We start from the raw sequence: 20,588 nt of genomic DNA, 5'->3' as shown, positions 1-20,588 counted from the left end.
TGTTATCTGGCTTGTGAGCTGTAAGTCATGAGAACTGCGTGCTGACAGGTCACACTGCCATTGTCCTTCCGCAGTACTCCAATCAGCCTGGTTTGTGAATAGTTCCCCTGCTATCTTGGAATTGGCCCAGCCTCGGAGCTAGGAGAGGCAGACTATTCTTGAAGCCTGTAAACAAAAATACCATGGGAGATAGGGAGCAAGAGAATGGACGCGTGATAACGTGTATCTCCCTACAGATTAGTGTTGCTATAGACAGGACCTTGGACTCCCAGTGGAGTTGGAGGGGGTGTCATTCAACAGATCAATGGAAGCTCAGCACGGGTTAGAATGTTTGCTAGCCCTAACATTAAGCAAACAATTCAAACAATCTTGCAGATGTTCTGCAGTCAAGGAAGCGAAGAAAGAGTGCCTATGTATATAGCAGGGCAAACCACTTGCGTGGAGGTCACTACTCTTTTTTTTATAAGACAGATAATTGTTAAAATAGTCAAGAAACTTATCGTCTTTATTCTGTTTGTGATTTGTTATAGTCTTCCTGTCTTATGAACTTCTGTTTCTAGTAGAGGATAAGAATGACGATCCTGACCAAAGACACTCAGTAAAACATTAAAAACTTATAGTCTTTCATGTCTGTCACTCTGGTTTGGTCAGAGTGCTAAACTATAGTCCAATATTATGAGGATCTAAATGATCTTTAGAACAGGGTGGAGAACCTCAGGCCAGGGGACTGAATGTGGCCTTTAAGCCTCTCTAATCAGACTAAGGGATGCGGGTGGCACTGTGGGTTAAACCACAGAGCCTAGGACTTGCCGATGAGAAGGTCGGCGATTCGAATCCCCATGACGAGGTGAGCTCCTGTTGCTCGGTCCCTGCTCCTGCCAACCTAGCAGTTCGAAAGCACGTCAAAGTGCAAGTAGATAAATAGGTACCACTCTGGCGGGAAGGTAAACGCCATTTCCGTGCGCTGCTCTGGTTCACCAGAAGTGGCTTAGTCACGCTGGCCACATGACCCGGAAGCTGTACGCCGGCTCCCTCGGCCAATAAACCCTAGAGTCAGCCATGACTGAACCTAATGGTCAGGGGTCCCTTTACCTTTAATCAGACTAAGCCATGCTGCTTCCCCAGGCTGTACCATTCGCCTATCTTGCTCTGTTCCATCCTTGAGTGCTTTTGCCTACCTGGAATGGGTGGACGGAGAGGTATGTGGTGGCATGTTCTGAAACCTCTAACTTGTGTGTGGCTGAACGGCTGCCTATTGCACAAAGATGAAAGAGCCACATCTGTTGCTCCACCCACTTTTGCTGCCACAGGTACGTGGCCCCTGGAAAGCTCCACACTAGGGCAATGCAGCCCTGAGTCTGAGAAAGGTTCCTTGCCCCGTCTTTAGCGTCAACAGAAGCTGAAAATACGGGGTGAGGGCAGCTAGGCCATCTCCTGATACAAAAAGTTTTTAAACCGTGCACAGGGCATCAGCTTCCTGCATTGCTGGGGGCTGGAATAGATGACTCTCAGGACCCGACTCTACAATTCTATGATTCACTTCTAACTGCTTTTCCAACATTAAGACAGAACAGAAATTCATATTGAGTTCATTTTCCCTTTATCCAGTGGACTCAAAATCCACATGACTAAGTGAAATTGTGCAACCTGTCAGCATCTATCCAGCAGCAAAAAGAAAAAGAAGAAAAAGAAAAAGAAGGCAGTTGCTCAACAGGGGACTTCCAAACAATGTAACATCACTTAACAACTTTTATCCTAGTATAGGGGTCAGCAGTCTTTTAAAGCCCATGTGCAAACTGTCATGGGCACTACATGCGTGCATGCACACACATCAGTCAAGCACACACTGCTATCCATTCTAGTGGTTACAGTACAATGCTTCTTTTTAACCTAATTCAGCAGAGTGTGGGGACCATGTCCTGGAAGGCCTCTGTGCGTGCCCTGCACCCATGGGTGCCACAGGGGTGACTCCTGTCCTAGTTGCAGCTATAGCTAGAGTGGAATATATGATGAGGTCCCAGAGGGTGAACAGCAGTGCAGTCCTGGGTTTCTAGTAAACATGTTAATTCAGGGTCCTTTTCAGGTGAAACATCTGTGAAAATGTGGGCAGGATTTTTGCACTGCCAGGGGGGGAGGGGCTAGACGACCCTCAGGACCCCTTCCAACTCTACAGTTCTAAGAGTCTTGGCAAGATTGTTGGGATCACATATGCCTGGCCCCTGTCTAACTCAGAACACTACACAGAATTGTGAATAAATATAAATACCTTCAGAAGAGTTCAGACTGAACAAAGAACAAATCTTTACAGACCTTGAAAATTTCTGCCAAAGATAACACTTAATATCTGTATGTTTGTTCATTTCATTCCTTAGATGCTCCAGGATGAGGGCAGTTAAAGCTGCACATTCTAAAATAAATTAAAATCGCAGAAACAGCTTGCACTGCATGGTTTGTTGACCTCATAACACCTTCAGAGCAATACACCCTTCCGTCTTTTCTCTTTTGATTTAAATTAACATTTCCGCGTGCTTGAAAAGAAGCAAGTCTTAACCAGTCTTAAAAGAGTTTTGTTCACCATTAAGATTTGCTAAAATAAACTAGGAAGAAATAGGGAAATATGAGCCTGGCATTTTATTGCTGGCTTTTTTTCCCTTTTCTTTTTTTGATAGCTTGCAGTTTTCTCTGAATTGTAGTCTTGCTAATCTCTACAAGTAAAATTGTTAAGCTCATGTAATGCCAAGTGCCATATTATGAATTTCTGGCAAATTTTGCTTATCTGGTGTCCTTCAAATGTTTTGCACTGTAAGTACCATCAGCCTCAGCCAGTCCCAAACATCTGGAGGGTACCAGATACAGTAGATCAGATCTATGTTATGTTGCATGCTCTACAAACCATTTTGCCATGAGTACAGAACTTTAGAATAATATAACTACTGTATACCCAAATCAGGGGTGAGGAATTTATGTTGTTGGATGCAACTGCTATTACCCCAACCACTGGCCACGTTAGCTGGGGATGAGAGTCCAATAACATCTGGAGGGCAATAGTTTTCCCATCCCTACCCAAACAAAAAATCAAAACAGAGTGGTGCTTTCCCTCCATAATCATTTATTGCAATTTAGTTACTTGCTCCTCCCAACACAATTAAACTTCTCCCTCCCTGCTTACAACCACCATGCTTCCAAGTTCTGCTACCTGGATTCAGATTGAAAAGAAAGGCAAATGCATTTGCCATGATGTAGCAGACCTTAGCCTGTCCCTCTGCAATCAACAGAATGGGGCTTAGTCAAGAGTAACCTAAAGCCAACTATTTCTGTGTAAGTTAATCATGTCTAACGTTTGCTGAAATGTGCCCAGAATGCAATGAGTCAACAATTTTTTTATAGAAAACTAGAATGTGTTTGGAAGAAGGAAGGATCTGCACCAAAAAGCAGAGAAGAGAGAAGCTAAACTGTAAAAAGAATAGAGAGAAACCCCCCTAAAGCTGATTCTGTAAGCTTTCAAACAAAACCATGCTGTTCTGAGTACTACTTCATTGCATCTATCCAATATATTTCTGCTCCTCTCCCAGAGCTCCGGATGCCTCTTCGACCCAAAACTGCTCTTGAGCAAAGCCAAACCTCAACTTTGCCACTGAAAAGCTTCTTTGTTTGCCATCTCTTTCCAATTCAGCATATCCTGTGACTGAACCCTGCAGTACAGTATAATACTCACAGGCCTTGGCAGCTGGAGAGTCTGCTAGCAGGTCTATGGTTCCCATAATAGTTTTCCAAACTTCAATGCTAGAGAAAATTTACTATTAAGGAACTCTTTCCGGTGAGAGGCGGGGGACAGGGTGTGCAGGCAGGGAGAACAGAAAAATTAACAGAGTAGGAAGAAAGAGACAATATTACAGAACGACTTCAAAAACTTTTATCCTTAATTACTACCAGAGATCTAAAGGCATTTTCACCCCAGGTTAAATGATAAGAGGTAATCAGCCTCTAGCAGCATCTGTTGAAGATGCAACATAAAGATGGAAATAGTTCGTTTTGTTTCTTTAAAGATGCCACGTTGGGTAGCAACCATATGTTTGGCCCAAGGTCTTTGCGCTGAAGTCCTTTGCTTTGCTTTTTTTTCTGAAGTGATTTTCAAGTCCTTATCATTTCTTGCAAACCTGATACATACATGCTTTAGGGTTCGAAATCCAAACAACACACAGTTCAAATTTCCCATGAGTTACTAAAGTTGTCATTTCTAAATGTTCTTTTGCATTACTGGGTTTGACAGAGTGAGTGCAGGCCAAGAAATGGTCACAAACGTGAAATGTCATCTTTTATAGGAAACTAAATATGAGGATTAATTAAGGTCAACTAGCAGAGACATCACCTTGCCGACAAAGGTCCGTATAGTTAAAGCTATGGTTTTTCCAGTAGTGGTGTATGGAAGTGAGAGATGGACCATAAAGAAGGCTGATTGCCAAAGAATTGATGCTTTTGAATTATGTTGCTGGAGGAGACTCTTGAGAGTCCCATGGACTGCAAGAAGATCAAACCTCTCCATTCTTAAGGAAATCAGCCCTGAGTGCTCACTGGAAGGACAGATCCTGAAGCTGAGGCTCCAGTACTTTGGCCACCTCATGAGAAGAGACGACTCCCTGGAAAAGACCCTGATGTTGGGAAAGATTGAGGGCACAAGGAGAAGGGGACGACAGAGGACGAGATGGTTGGACGGTGATCTCGAAGCTACAGACATGGGTCTGACCAAGCTGCGGGAGGCAGTGGAGGACAGGAGTGCCTGGTGTGCTCTGGTCCATGGGGTCACGAAGAGTTGGACACGACTAAACGACTAAACAACAACAATAAAAAGCTCAACATATGCATTCAGCTTGGAACTCTGCTAAATTACTCTTCCAAGTGTGTACCTGGACTCACATGTGTGCAGCCAGCACTCATGTATGTTCATATACTGAGAGAGCTTTAGGATCTTTTGCTGGAGTAATGACATGTGCTTGCTATGCCCACAGGAAGCTCTCACACAGAGGAATAAGGAAAGCTTGGTTTATTATATGAAATAGGAGTGACAGAATATATTAAAATGCTGCTTCAGACAGCAAAGTTGCAATCTAAGCAGGCAGCAAATTCTACAATACACAACAGCATGTATATGAACATACACGAGTGCCGGATGCTCAGGTATGAGTCCAGGTACACACTTCTAACACTACATGCATAAACTCTGCCACCTGCTCCTACTGGGTGGGGCTGCACATGGAAGGGCAACTGTCACTCTCCTGCATATGGAAAGTCCTTAAACAAGTTGAACCATTGATCCAACTATCTAGGAACCCTTTAACAAAACTACAACAACTTCGGTCCCAGTGACACAAGTGGAAGATCAAAATCAGGAAGAAGCATTCACAGGTGATAGCTGGAGTCTGCTATGATGGTTTTGTAAACAAAAGCAGCACTAACATCATTTTTACTAATGGTTAAATGTAAACAATTGTCCAAGCTAAGCTAGGGCACATTAAAGTGGGTTTATAAACAGATCCTTCTAAGTACAAGCAGGCGGGCGTTGCCACGCTAATCTCCTAATCCTTCCACTCTGCTATCAAAACTATTGGGGGAGCGATGTGAGCTATGCACCCCAGTGGATGTGCTGAATCAGTTCATCGGAACCACACTCTCCAAGCATTTCCTACTCCCACTGAAACTAATTTATCAGCTGATGCAAAGCCTATTGATGTCACATACCAGTTCTCACTGCAAAGAATTGTGCTTTTGAATCTCCCTGCTCTAATAATTACAGAGAATCAGGAACAACCACAGCCAAGGGGAAAAATCCAAGTCACATCCAACAGTTTTTATCGCTCTTGGTATCCACACCATACTGCCAATTTTGCAGTGGTGAAGACTCACTGGTTTGTGACCAACTGCAGAGACCCCTATCCAGGATCCAAATAAACAGGAATTATGTGGTTCATTTAAACAAGAGGTAAGATTCAAAATAGCAACATGTGGCAGGCAGTGATAATTATCAGGATTACAGGGAGGGTGCGATTTAAGTCTTGGCGCCAAGGGGACAGTGTCTCCCAATGCAAACCTCCAGATGAAAGATTTTCTATGGGGAAGCAGCATGAAATGAAAGGGTTAAAAATCCCTTTCCCCGCTGGCTGCTATCCTGATAATTATTAGCTCTCCCCCAGCTATTATCTGCATTAAAAAACAACAACAACCATGTGGGTTAAATGCAAAGCCTGATTTAATGCCTAATTTGGCCCTCGGACTGATCACCTTTAAAGGCTAATCATGCACATGCCAGGGAATTAGTTGAAGAAGATGCTTGCTGGTGTGCAGTCTGCTCTGTGATGCCAGAAAAGAAAAGGCTGGGTTTTGGAATACATTGCCTAGGACAGACATAGCCAAATCTTCAGAAAGCTTCTTTGTAACCTTAAAACGTGTGAGGATATTTCTCTCTCCCCTTAAATGGGCTCCCTCCAAAATTCTATTTGACTTTTCCATGGGTTTGTGTTTGTGAAAGATTCATGCCAAATGAGTAAAAAAAAACCCAAAAAGGACGTCACAAAACTTATCCTTTTAAGGGAAAGGAGGGTGAGAGCAAGTATTCTTTCTCAGAAGCTGGCTCACACGCTACTCTAACGCTTAATGGCATTTCAACAAAGGCCTTGAAATACACAGAACCAAGCGCTCCTTCACACACAAGACTTTTGTCCTCAATAGGTACCAGCTCTGTGTAGGAAGGAAGAACTGCACACAAGGTTTTACACAGTAATGTGTGCCTGTGACAAAATAGACATATAGCAATGTGCATTCTTCACAGATGGTGTACAAGTTTTTGTTCCATATTGTGACAATTGTAAGTGCAGGAGGAAAACAGCATTTTATCTTATTGATGTCTAATTTGGCCCTCAATCCTTGGTTCTAGTTTTTCATGAGACAGTCATTAATGGGAATATTTACCTGGTCTCTGGGGGCCCTTCCTCTACTTGACTGAAGAAGCATAAACATCATAATGAGACAAAGTTGGACTTGTAAACTTCACAAGATTTATTTAATTGAGCACTGGCTTTTCCAAAATCTGAAAAGTGTTGTCTCATAGATGGTAGAGCGAAACCTTCAATAAGATCAATGCTAACAAGACAGTCTTTAGGGATCCTAGAGTGAAACTAGGGCTTCCATGTCTTTCAGATTAGTTATCACTTTAGCCTCCCACCATCAGCAATAGTGCCTATAGGGGTAGTCAATATTGTGCCCTTCAGACTTTGTTGGACAATAACTCCCATCCGCCCCAGCCAGCATAGCCCATGGTCAGGAATTATGGGGGCTGTCATCCAAAACATATGGGGGGCACCATGTTGCTTATGCCCACTTTCATTAACTACAAGGAATGCATTAGTTGGTCTATCTTAATCAAACACCAGGTGGTACAAAGTGTGCCAGGAACAGAAGTGACAGTTATTACGATACACCCAAATCATTCTGTCAGGAAATCCATGTCAAAAGGCAAAATAAGGGAACAAACCAGTGTCACCATCCAATCTTACTAAAGGCAGATGGATTCTACATAGTACCATGAGCAAGATTCAAAGAACAAGGTCCACCAGCAGGACCAAGCTAAACCTCTGTCCTACCTTACCATTCTTCTCAGACCATCATAGACTTCAGTAAAAGAGGAACAGAAAACAAACCCACAACAAAGAAGAAAGTTCAGGCACTAAAAAGATTCAGCTCACCAAGTTGTCAGAGTGGTTTGTGCCTCAGTTACCTTTGGTGACTTGTGGCTTGTGGTTTGTCTGTCTTGTTAAAATAGGAAGTACTTGAGGTAGCAGACTCTATGCCACCTCCAAACTTCCCATTCTCCTTCTCTCTTACTTGTTTTTTGATAAGCAGCTTCCCAAGATGCGATGAGTCTGTCTTCTTTTCCCCACTGCTCAGTGTGCATGCATTGATCAAATTAGTGCCAATCAGAATGTAAGGAGAGGGAAAAGCAATTCCCCTCTTTCTTTGAACCAGGGCAAAAAATGAGTGTGGCTGCAGTCTTGGTGCATTTCCTGAGTTTAGCAGAGTTTTAACCCAAATCTTCAGTGGGCCAAATTGGACATGACTATCATTCATGTGTCCACCCTATTCAAATGGAAAGTAGGGAATAGAGCTGGCAAAAGGGGCCATTAACCTTTCGCCTCTTATGCCTTACCTCCTGATAGCTGATTGCTCCAGCCAGGTTTCCACCATTTCTGGCCCCAATACCAGAAGTGAGCTACAAATGGGCAGAAATGACTGAAGTAGTGAACTGGACGGATGTAAGGTATGGCAGGGTTAGAACTTTTCTAGATGCTTAATTGCCACAAACTAACTAACTAACTAACTAACTAACTAACCACTACCTGCCATCTTCTGCTAGAGTCTTCATATGTCTTTCCAATAATTGGGGGTGTGAGATTCTGCGGGAGAAGGATTTCCACACAGGCCTCAGTGGACCTCAAGTAAAACTGGCAAATACTTGGCTTGGATCCACAGATTTTTTTTCAATGGAACAAAGTCCACTGATGATTGATGTCAGACTACTCCCAAGTGATTTAGTGAGTCGCATCAATTATCTGTAATCAATTAAAATTCTTTCTCCCCCCCCCTTTTATGAGGGGGGAGACTTTCGGGGAACGAAGCATTTATCCTCTGAGGATCTATGAGGGCTGCCTGAGCGAGAAATACTGTTAACTGCATTCAAATGACCAGTTTACCAAAACCTTCTGGGATTATGGTATTCTTTTCTCAATGCTTTCCTCAAAACCATGGCGACAGACTCTCTTTTGCTAAGGAGATCTTAGCTTGAAGTTCTTGGCCGGTTGCCATGGATACCAGGCTTATACAATGCCTGCACTGAAAAGCAACAGTGGGAAAGACAGCGAGCTCGGGCTTCTGTGCAAATTACGGACAGCAGGGACTGACCTCTGCTAACAACTTTTGTGGCGGGGGGGGGGGAGGGTTGGGGAATGCCTCCCCTCCCCAGGACTGAAACAAATTTCAAAGAGCTGGAGCACACACATACTTCACGTTCTGTCCGTTTTTCAGCCCTTTTTGAATTAAATGCTTAACCAAATTCATTAAAAGGAGGGGGAATCTGCCTCCATTAGGTCTGGAAACAGAATTAATTTGCATGCTTTGGACACTATTTTAGCACAGGCAGAATCAGACCCTTGGGCAACTCAATGGTTTTCTTAAAAGAAAAAAAAAAGGTTTTCAACATGATTGCACTAAGGACCAGTTTAGAAGAACAACATTTTGGTATTTAAACATGGGATACAGTTTTGCCACTCACTTGTTGTATAGTGCAGTGGGTAGCTAAAAGGTGTGTGTGTGCAGCAATCTGTGAAAATACTAGTATATTACAAGGCAAAGAGTTCCTAAAGCCACTGTCCACAAAACCTCAAGTTGGTGATCATTGGTGATCAACAGAAGCACAGCAGTCTAGGCAGCTGATTGCACCAAATAACACAAAATTAGCTTCTGAAGAACCACTGTTTTCTCTTGAAGTTCCAACTGACAGGTGTCTGTATTATTTATTTATTTTAGATGGGAAACTTGGAAAGGAATGGAAGGTGATCTCTCTGAACCACCACTAATACAGGATCCTCTCTAGACAAGTTTCTCAGACTCTGTGACCTTGACTGCCTTCTACTTTCTGCCCTCCTCACGCAACCCAGAGCCACCCTGTTCCACAGCAAAGCATGCAGAGATCCTTGAAGGCAGACAAAACAACTGAGCCCATTCTCCGTGCTATCAGAGGAAGGTTAGAGATGTACCAGTAAGCTCAGTTGTTGGTTTTGGGGGTGGTTTTAAAAATTTATTCTGGTACTCCCTGCAATATAGGGACGTCATAACACTTTGCACCCTTCCATTCCTGGTGTCAGACTGTAATACAAGAGAACGTAGATAAGCATAAATGTGCTTGAAACTTTGAAAAATGTTACTAAAGGCTGGAACTACACTCCCTTTTCCCTAAAGAGAGAGGCATGGGAGGGGATAGGACACACTGTTTTGTCTAGCACTAGGTCTGCTGTTTTGTCCAGTAATTAGGGCAAGGACCACAAGTTGCCCAGGTGTGAACTAGATGCTAAGCAATGCAGCGATGGTTAGCTGCATCAGTGATGGTTAGCTGCATCAGTGACACAAGATTGCTGTGACAATTATTTTCTTTCACCTGCAGCGCCCTTTCTAGCAATTCCAATGCAGCTGGGGATGGGTTACAGTGCACATATGTGGGGGGGCGAGTTGTGTTTGTGTATGAGAGAGTGGCGTTACGTGTCTCTTAAGTGTGTGACAGAGGCAGGGAGGATGTGTATCTGTGTATGAGGCATACAAAGACATGTGTGTTTGAGAGAGAGAGAGAGAGAGAGAGAGAGAGAGAGAGAGAGAGGAAGGATGTGGTGGTGAGGGGTACTGCTAGGCAGTGCCCACTGGCATATAGTTTCCAACTGACTGCCCACTGCTGCAAGTGTCCCTCAGAATCAAAACAATTGCCCACCTACTCACCATTTTAGCTTACCTACCCCTTTTAGGCACCTGCTAACTTAACATGGCAGGCTAGTTCATTAAAAACAAGCATCAGGTCAAATGCACCAGGGTGAGAATAGACTTCATTTGTGAGGTCCCTGAATTCACCAGTCCAGGGTCTCTGTCATTTCCCTGCCTATCTGTGCCCTCCTCAACATTCCATCACCCATTTAGTTTCCCAGGATTCATCAGGACTACAGCTGACAAAGTCTTCAAAATATAGGACCTTCCATACATTGTAAAGGGTGAGTTACCCTACTCCTTTCCTTCCTGCTTCTACTGCCCACTCTGCAATGATATCCAAACGGTCGCCTCTTTCCAGTCTCATCAAAATTGTTATTCCTTGCCGGCTGCGCCATGCTGCTTCTTAAAACTCGGCCAAAAGGTACGTAAAAGACTCATCTGATCTTTGGTGTCTGGAATGAATGTAATGAAAAGAAAGGGAGAGGTTTGCATCATCCACTAATGTCAGCCACAGGTTTCTGACGTTTAACCAATAGGTTCTGATTCCATCATTTTAGAAGCACTCTGTTACTTCACCAACACTCCTTTTAACACAATGCAACTTTTAACGCAATGATAACACAATCATGCACTGATTCACTTGTCAGATGTTGCTAAACCTTGTCAGCAGCACATTGCCTGTAGGCACTGATAATGCAGAGGAGAGCTAATTCGAATTGTCCCAAGATAATTTATTGAGGAAGTCCTCTTGCTAAGCAAACACTCTGTGATGAAATCATATACAATATACACACACAGCTCATTATTTTGCAAGTTGAATCAATTAACTTCCCCAGCAAAATCAAGAACAAGTAAAGTAAGAATTTTCAGGCTGAGTCATATATCAATGGTCCATAAAACTTATTGACAAAAGATCAGACAAGATGCCTAAGGCAGGTTCACAATCAGAACATAATAATAGTGATATACATTCCTAATAGTTACACTCCAGCCCAAGGTATGAGCTAAAGGAGTCAACCTGCCAACCTGGTGCAGTCCATTCATTTTGGACTACAATTTCCATCAGCTCTAGCTCTGAAAAAAAATATCAAAATGGAGACTGAGTTTGGCTTTTGGGGTTAGCTTCCACTGACAGGCCTAATACCCAGTCAAACAAGTATCTTTTAAAAAAGCTTATTGGATAACATAAGAAGTAGAGTTTTATGGGGCTCAAGACTGAGAAAGTGACTGATTCATTTGATCTACTCCAGTTTGATTTTCTTTTTAATTACAAGTTGTCACTAGAGGGGGTTTTTTTCTCCCTTAACCATGAGCATAAAAACTGTCAGCCAAATCCATCTAAAGGTGGCTTAACTCTCTGTTTTATCACTTGCCTACTTTTTCAAAGCAATCACAACTTCTGGCAATTTCACATGCTTCTCCTGCTGATTAGAGTCCTTAGACTTGTAACTAGTTGAATCATCCACCAATCAAGTGAAAGCTATACCTTCTGAATTTCTTTTGACAGCTGTCAAAACAAAAGCCTCATGCACAGAAGCCTGATTAAGGGGCTTAGTTTCCCACCAGCAAAAGAGCCTACACATTGTGGGAATGTATAAACTCTGGTATGCTGAAAGTTGCAAGATATGCAAGGGATTAAAAAACAGAATGAAATGAAAGCATGTTTGAAATACGGCACAATGCGGTGCCTCTGCAATGTAGGCCTTCAGGTGCTGATCCCATTTCACCAGATCAATTTCGACAACAGTGAAATTGCAGGGCCCTTCCTCAAAAGTTCATGTAAGTACATAAGATTATTTCATGACATCGCCTTCAAATATGCAAACATAAACTACCCTGGGTGTTAAAGCATTCTCCCCAGTGTTTCAGTGGTCCATTCTCCTTCCAGCATAAAAGGGAAATCTGGATGACTGGGGAGTTGTCATCATTCCCATATAAGGTCTTACTGCATCAGAGCTACTAAAACAAGAAGGACTTTATTCTCTCCTAGTGGCAACCATATTGGCACACCATTCAGGAAATGTTGATAATGGATTGCCCACTGGGATGTTATCAGAACCTATTATAAGGTGTGGTTTCAAATCAGGCATGCAAATATCCTGTCACCTTGGAAACACAGTGCCAATAGGAACCTGCCTTAAAACAATTCAGACTATTGAAACAACTGGGAAATTAGTATTGTTTGCAAGGATTGGCAATGCTCGCCAGCATTTCAGGATTGGTTTCCCAGGCTTACCTAGAGGGTAAGTCCTTTCCCTTGCAGCTTGAGTGAATATTGGGAGCATGGGCTATTTATATCCTGTGGTTCCACTATATCTGGTACACAGAAGGGTGAAAAGGCACTGGAAAAATGGCAATGGCAGGAAAAAAGCAGAACTGGGCAACATTGCCAGGGGCTGCAAAACTCCTCCTTACTGTTTTGAGACTGTTTCCTGTCCTTCACAAGCCTTACTTCTCAGGAATAACCAATATCTATATTAAAAAGCTCGTTTTATTATGATACAGAACAAGCATTTGCTGATGTAAATGGAACCAGCAATCAATGCTGAATCAAACATACCAAATTTGTCATAATCTTAGACTGCGGCTGCCAGTGCTTCTCCAGGTTGATCACAGCTTGAATAACTGGCAGTAGGGAAGTACAGCTGCTATAACAACATCAGTAGCAAGTGGGGAGTCCATTTTATTCCATGGAGCATAGAGAAGGGGCCCTGCTAGCTGAGGCTGATGGGAATTAGAGTCCAACTTCTGGAGGGCCATAGGCTTCCCAGCCTTGGAGTAACCAAACAGCTGTCTCAATAGAAGAACATTTCTTATGCCTTAGGGTGAGATGCAGTTAATGATGAAACACAGAAATGGGCTAAGCAGAACTAATATTTCATATGCTCCAGTACCAACTATGAGCAATGGATTTATTATGTAATAGAAAGCAAGCTAGATTAGTGAATTATTGATTTCATGAGATCTTATATACTTCAGGTTGCAGACCCGTTTCCTGTCTATTCTTTCTCTTCTGGCTATTAAATCAATTCAGGAATCCAAAATTCTTAAAGGAGACCCGTTATTTCTCAACATCCCCCATATAGCATTTGTCCTCTGTTCCAGGCACCAACACTTTAGGATGACATTTACTTTGGAAGTTATTCTTACAAACCACTAAGTCCAACAGAGCTCACACAAGCAGAAGAGATAGCAAGCACATTATCAGCTCGTTATCCCCTCGGTTGCTCTTGTTGAGTAATTGGCTGGTATAATAAAATAAAGCTCAGTAGCTGAATCTGGATGGCAACTGTGACATGGATATACAAAGTTGCCAGTCCAAATACTGGCCTTCTAAGAGGAGCAAACATTGAAAGTGTTTCAGCAAGCCTCAGACAAAATCAAGCAAGATGCTTTATATTACAAAGAGTTGTAAAAAGCCTGGAGAATATCTAATGCCACTATTAAAACCTCAAGTTATTCAGGATATAAATAAAAGCAAAACCATGGAAAAAATAAAGTTTAATCTAATCAACCATCTCTGACATAACTTCTCACAGGGCTGTAAACAGTCCTAAACTAAATAGGCAAACATTTCTATGATGAGGTCTATTTGAAGAATAATCCTAGTAGGAAACAAGGGCTTCAGAAACAAAAAATATTCAACCAATTCATCAATAGTAAGTAAATAAAGTCCTTGCCTGGAAATTTATTAATGACTTTAATTATTCTTAATCAAAATCCAACTTTTCCACCATTCAGATAAACAGTTTTCTTAATGATTAGGAGTAGAACATGAGAAGAAACATTAATTCACACTAGGAGTAGTTTGTAAGTACCAGTTGTAGCCATTTATTTCTGACATCCAATCATAAGAAATTTAAGACTTAGTTTTTCCTGCTATTAGTTGGCTCCAGGTAGTCTATGCAAAACAATAGTCCAACACAGGATTTATTTTTATAATCATTATTTTTTCTTTTTTTCTTCTGCATCTGTGAATAATAAAATGGAACATTCAGGTGCTTTTGTGAGACATAGAAAATGAATTATTACTAAGATGGCAAGGAGAAGAAGACGTATACAAACCAGACCCATCATTCCAAATTTGTAAGTATAATTGTGCAATTCATACATGTTTGCTCAGGATTGACTCCCAGGTAAAATATCTGTAGGATTCTAAGTACATGTGTAGAAGATTTCACTGTAAATTCCTTATATTCAACCAGCCTAGCATCTCTATACCTGGTTTCTATCTGAAAGCTAAATATGTTCTAGCTAAATAATAAAAGAGAACTAATTTGAATATGCAAAGTCTTTTACCATCTTTACTTAATTTTCACTCACAGCGTTATTGTTCCTGTTTTAGATATTGGAGGCTGAGGAATAGCAACTTGCCACTCAGTGTTATGACTCAGGTGGAACTTTCAATAATCCATTAACTCTGAACAAAAGTTATTTAACATAACACTAGATCTTCTCCAACAAGCTCTGGTTTTCCTTAACTAAAAAGCACTTGTTGCTTCAAACAGTCATGTGAAAAGCAATGTGTCAAGTTAGGATTAGATCAGAATCAAGTGCTTTTGCAATCCTGCAGGAATATCTCCAATATGTAACCTGCACTGAGGAGGAAATGCACTTCTAACAATACATCATCTGAAAAGCTCCCAAGAACCTTTGTTCTTGACATGCAGCTGATAGCACAATCCTACCCATGTTTATCTAGAAATAAATCCAAAAACCTTCAAGGGGACTTACTCCATGTAAGTGTCCATGGGATTAAATACTGAAGCACAGAATAATTTTGCCACCCAGCAGGTATTTAAGAAGCTCATTCATTCCCATCACTGATAGTACACTATGTAATTGTAGTGCACTTGCTACACATATCTGGATGACTGAATGAGTTGAGTCTTCTTCAAGTGTTCAAAAGGAATGGAGAGCTCAAACTAGGGAGAGGAATGGCAGTGTGCACGCTGGCCCAACCCCCAATGTCTCCAGGTGCGCTAGGGGCACCCAGTCCATCCATCCTCCTGCGCTGAGTGCAGAGGTCTGAAGGGAGCTTCTACATGCTTGGCTAAATGCTCTTAGAAACATTCCTAAAAGCAAAGTAGCATACATTCCGCACATCCTGGGATTGTCGATGTGTGGAAGAGTGCTGGCAGTCTCCCAATGCAAGAACAGCACGTGCATCTCTCGGAAGATATGCAGTTGCCTGCGTTAGGTGCTAATGGCATGGTTAAACGCAGGGCAGGTAGTAAATTCCCTTGTTCTTCTCACATGTGCACATGTATCACTACCACTCTGAAGATGTTGTTTGATATGTCCAGGCCTACAGTCACTGTTATAGCACAGTGAACAAGTGAAGTGTGTGGGGGGGGACCACAAGGCACTGGCTACAGAGCTGTGAATATCTGCTAGCAGGTTCTCACACCTGGTCCCCACACCATATTGATGGCAGCTGGGATAACTCATTTGGCACAGCAGTGTTTCCCAAACTTGGGTCTCTAGCTGTTTTTGGACTACAGTTCCCATCATGCCTGACCATGGGTCTTGCTAGCTAGGGATGATGTAGTCCAACAATAGCTGGAGACCCAAGTTTGGGAAACACTGCAGTAGAGCAACAGATTCTTCATCTCAAGGTTGTGGGTTCGAGCCCCATATATTGGGCAAAAGATTGCTGCATTGCAGGAGGTTGGAACAGAAGACCCTCGTGGTCCCTTCCGACACTACAATGCTATGATTTGTGCACTCCTGGAAAGCTGACAATGCTATCCCTAGGCTGGGATAAATAGTCATGCAATCTGATCCCTTGCACGCTCTCTTTGCACCTCAAAAAAGGAGCTGGAAAAGATGCAGAAAGGGGGAACCAAGGGGGCTGAAGGCTACAACTTTTGGGGCTTTTAATTTGGAGAAAAGATGGGGCAGGGAGATAAAGGGGTACTTTTTCGCGTAGCACCTTAATTGAACGAAGGAATTCACTACCACAGCGTGTAGCGATGGCCACCAATTTGGAAAGATCTAAAAGCAAATTAGACAATTTCATGCATGATAAGGCTTTTAATTCCAGTATAAGAGGCCGTATGATACCAAATACCAGTTCCTCAAGGGTTTCCCACAGGCATCTGGTTGGCCACTGTGGGAACAGAATTCTGGATCAGATATGCCATTGGTCTGCTTTTGTAGGACTCCTCTTATGTTCTTAGGATGAAGGATCCTATGTTTCTACTAATCACTTTTATGCTGTACATATCAAATAGTTCATTTCCTCCAAACGCTAGAGGATGAAACTTTTTCCACAGGTCCATATTCATGTGGGATTATAAAGCAAAAAGCTATTATTCTCTCTCTCTCTCTCTGCCTAATATATTTGTGCCTGATAATAGAGAACAGATGAACGATAAACTGCAAAAATTAAACCAAACTGACAGTATGAAGAAAAATGTGCTCTAAGCAGAAACAATCAGTGTTAAAAGGCTGTGGTATCTGGATAATTAAAGTCACATGCTGTTGTGTTCTTCTTTTCTTTCTTGGAAATCCATTCATTTTGTAACATTAGTGTAACTGAAAGATTCTTCAGCACGTAAACCATTCATTGAAAAAGTTGTTTGCAGTCCTGTAGCTTTCTTCCAATACCGGACCCTGCTAGATGTTCATACCATGTTACAACTAAATATTCACAGCTGGGTAGCTACTTGGGAGTACAGGGGCAGAATGACAAGATATGGCGCATTGGCTTAACAACTGAGGCAAGTGCCTCATTGGAAGCACAGGAGAGGACACAACTCTCTTCAATTTTCGCAGCCTGATCCTATTTGGGTTCAGTCATAAGTAAAGCTCCCAGAATTCATTTCTTCCAAGCAAGTGTGCATAAAATTTCACTTTGTGAAATTTGTAATACGTAAGTTTAATGTGTTTCCAGAGGGGTAGCTGCCTTCAAAAACCATAGTCTTGTGGTATCTTGTTTTTATCTTTTTCTTGTTTTCCAGAAGATCCCAACTCTTTTAAAGAAATTGATTATGGCATAAGCTTTCATGGCAATATGATTACTGAAGCACTAACAATATTCAATAGTAGATACATGGAGAGCTCTAGTAGTCAAGAGATGTGTTATTGTTGTTAGCTCTCACCTTGTTAATTTGATCCTTGTGAGTTTTACCTACCTAGCATTTTCTCAGTGAACTTCAGACATCCAAGTAAGTATTGCCTATAAATGCTTGTATCATGTAAACTAATTAGCCGCTAAGGTGCCACTCCATAGTCATCTCATTGTAATATACCTGTACAAAGATGCACCATCTATGTCCATATTTCATTGAGTAGAGTGGCCCAAGACAAAGATCTGTTATATCTTTCAGAGTTGTCCCTGGACTATAAATGATGTAATCCAGCTATCAAACTCAGCTTACTGTTTCTTACGCACTTTTTCCTATAACTGTGATTCGCCCCCTCTGCTGTTACCACAATACTGTTTCCTCTTTTTTAATGTTTCAAAAATTAATAAGCATTGTTGTTTACAATGCATAGCTGGTATAGCACACAAATGTTAGGTTACTCTCCCAATAACTAATGCTCAGGATTGGAACTCAAGTCCTTGACTCAATGTACCATCATGAATTGCCTTGGTGAATTACACGCCATCCACTACACCACAGTGCCCCCTAGACTCTGTTTACAGATATATCCCTTTTCTTTTTTGCACTTTGCCCTATAAACAGGTCATTATGATGACAGAGGAGAATTTTTTTGTGTGTGTTAAAAAATGTTCATTGAGCACAATCCCTCTTCATATTGCGTCTTTTAAAGTTAATGACAAAACACCAACTAACATGAACTGAAATAGTATGACCGTGAACCCATCAAGAAGATTTCCACATTCAAAAACCCTTAGAATTTCTTAAGTGATACAGAGTGGTTATTGATTGGTTCACCAAACACAATGGATTTCTACTCAAGAGAAATGGGCAGCAGACACAAAGTTCTTTTAAAGATGCTGGTTCACTAAATGTTCATCATACAATACATAAGAGAACAATGAGAGAAGATTCTCTTTTCCCAAAACAAAGCCTTACACCTATGCAGCATCTCAAGTGCCACGGAACACGCCAATATTCCACTTATACTGAAGTTCTTCTATAGTAGAGCTATTCAGCTCTTGGGATTTAATTGCTCTTAACACGCACTGTTATTATATACACATCAAATTGTGCAGATTGGACAGCAGTCAGCATTATTACAGATCCCAACAAAGCCAGATGCTACTAGTGTAAACTACAGTGCCTCATTCCATTCTGTACCAGCTGGGATTCCCTTCCACAGCCTCTTAATGCCAATGGCTATGTTGCTTCTCATGTTGCATTTTTAAGGGTACCTAAACATTTGAAGCAGGAGGAAGACTTTGAAAACACGTAAAGTCACTCATTAGAAAACCTTTGTCTTGAATGTGAAATGGCCCTGATCTGGATTCAGTCAGGTGAACAGACATCCTTATTTTGTTCTTTCTCTAAACATCACAACCCCTCAAGCATAATAAATCACTGGAGCCAGGACACTCAGAGAACTTCAAAAGGGAGTAATCCTTTCAGTGTCTCCAAGCTTACTTAGAGTAAGAAGTTTGAGACATGCATTTTTACTTTTCCCTATGGCGATCTATTTAAAGGGGCAATTCAGCACTATATCTTCACTATCAAGAGAAAACGGGCGCCATATGACAACAGCACTGTTTGTTTTGTAAAGTTCTTTGGAGCACTGACAGTCTGAAGAAAGGAGCAATCTTTTCAGATAGAGAGCATCTTTCTGCCCTGGATGGTTTGTAGTGTTCCTAAAGCAGACAGACATTTGTCAGGAACAGATATCCAGACATCCTTTAACACGCCCTTTGCACTACAATTCCCATCAGCCCCAGCCAGCACAGCCTGTGGAAATGCTGTCCCAAACATCTGAAGGGCACCAGGTTGGCTGATCCACCTGAGTGTCTCAGCCCAAGCTTCTGCACACTTGCCACCTTTTTGGAATACTCTATGCCTCCGATCAAGAATGGTGGCATGAAAGCCACCATAAGCTAGCTAAGACACCATAGCTACATGCTAGGATTGTCACCTTTTAACATTTCCTCAGGCAGGGTTTCTGTGCCATTAACAGCTGAATGGTAGACAGAAATGTCAAAGGTGAAGCCTTTCCAGGCATGGAGAGCTAGCGCTGCTGGCTTTCCTGTTGGGTTAAAGAAACAAGAGCCCTAACAGAGAGGAAAAGTTTGTTCTTTCTTTGTTTCCTATACCCTTTCAGACAACTACAGGAACCCTCGTTTGAAGGAGCGCCCCCGTTTTAATCAAGACACACTTCCCTGGAACTCCACAAGGTAGAATTCAAAGCAGATCAAGTACTGCAGCACATGCAGCACACTCTTAACACTGACAGGTCACAGATGTGTGTTCCTCTGTGTGTGTGTGTACCAAACAGCACAGCCAGACTTCACCTCTCCTCGCTTTTCTGCAAGCCACATTTTTACCCCTTCCCTGGGAAAACTGGGGACCTTTCAGCCACAAACTGGTGTGAGAGCAAAATCAGCTTCAGGACAACTGCTGCTAACTGGATCTTTTCTTGAGATCATTGCAGTTCCTTTCTCCTTTTTCTTTTGAAAGGCACACAAAACACTCCCTCTCCCTTTCCCACTACAGAAAATCCTTTGGAGGGAACCTTTGAAGCCTATTCTTCAACCAGGAGCAGCCAAGTGAAAAGCATGCCTTGCTTCCCTGGCTGCTCCTCGGGGGCCAGCTGGGATGGGAGATGCTTTGTTTACATATGAGGCTCAGCTCATTTGCTGGGACATCCATTTTATTTGGACGGGCACCAGGGCTGCTCTGGGTTTCCATACGTTTCTGTGGTTTCGCTGGGTGCTTTCCTAGAGTAAAATGAAGCCCTTTAAAAAAACACAAAAAAACTTCTTGGCATCAACAACGCCCGGCTGCCCTAGCTAGTGCATTTTGTACACACAGTACGGCATATATTGCTACTTAAGAGCTCTTTTGCAACGCAGTGGAGCGCTTTGCTTTGTTTCTGCTTGCTTTTTCCTCCCACATTTTTATCCTTTGGCA

At 42.1% G+C, this 20,588-nt stretch overlaps 1 protein-coding gene and 1 long non-coding RNA gene across 2 annotated transcripts in view; one reads left to right on the top strand and one right to left on the bottom strand.

The window, feature by feature from the left end:
* Positions 1 to 20,434, top strand: part of LOC310764994 — a 376,088-nt gene extending 355,654 nt beyond the window's left edge. Inside the window, exon 2 of the long non-coding RNA XR_014549402.1 lies at positions 4,584 to 20,434. This is a non-coding gene — a long non-coding RNA (uncharacterized lncRNA). The remainder of the gene's footprint in view (positions 1 to 4,583) is intronic.
* PLPP3 (phospholipid phosphatase 3) overlaps positions 1 to 20,588 on the bottom strand; it is a 64,983-nt gene that overhangs the window by 43,290 nt on the left and 1,105 nt on the right. The window lies entirely within an intron of this gene.

Source organism: Podarcis filfolensis (assembly GCF_964270895.1).
Source record: "Podarcis filfolensis genome assembly, chromosome: 6".
Taxonomy (NCBI): domain Eukaryota; kingdom Metazoa; phylum Chordata; class Lepidosauria; order Squamata; family Lacertidae; genus Podarcis; species Podarcis filfolensis.
The sequence above is the reverse complement of the archived record's forward strand: the minus strand, read 5'-3'. Positions and strand labels throughout refer to the sequence as shown.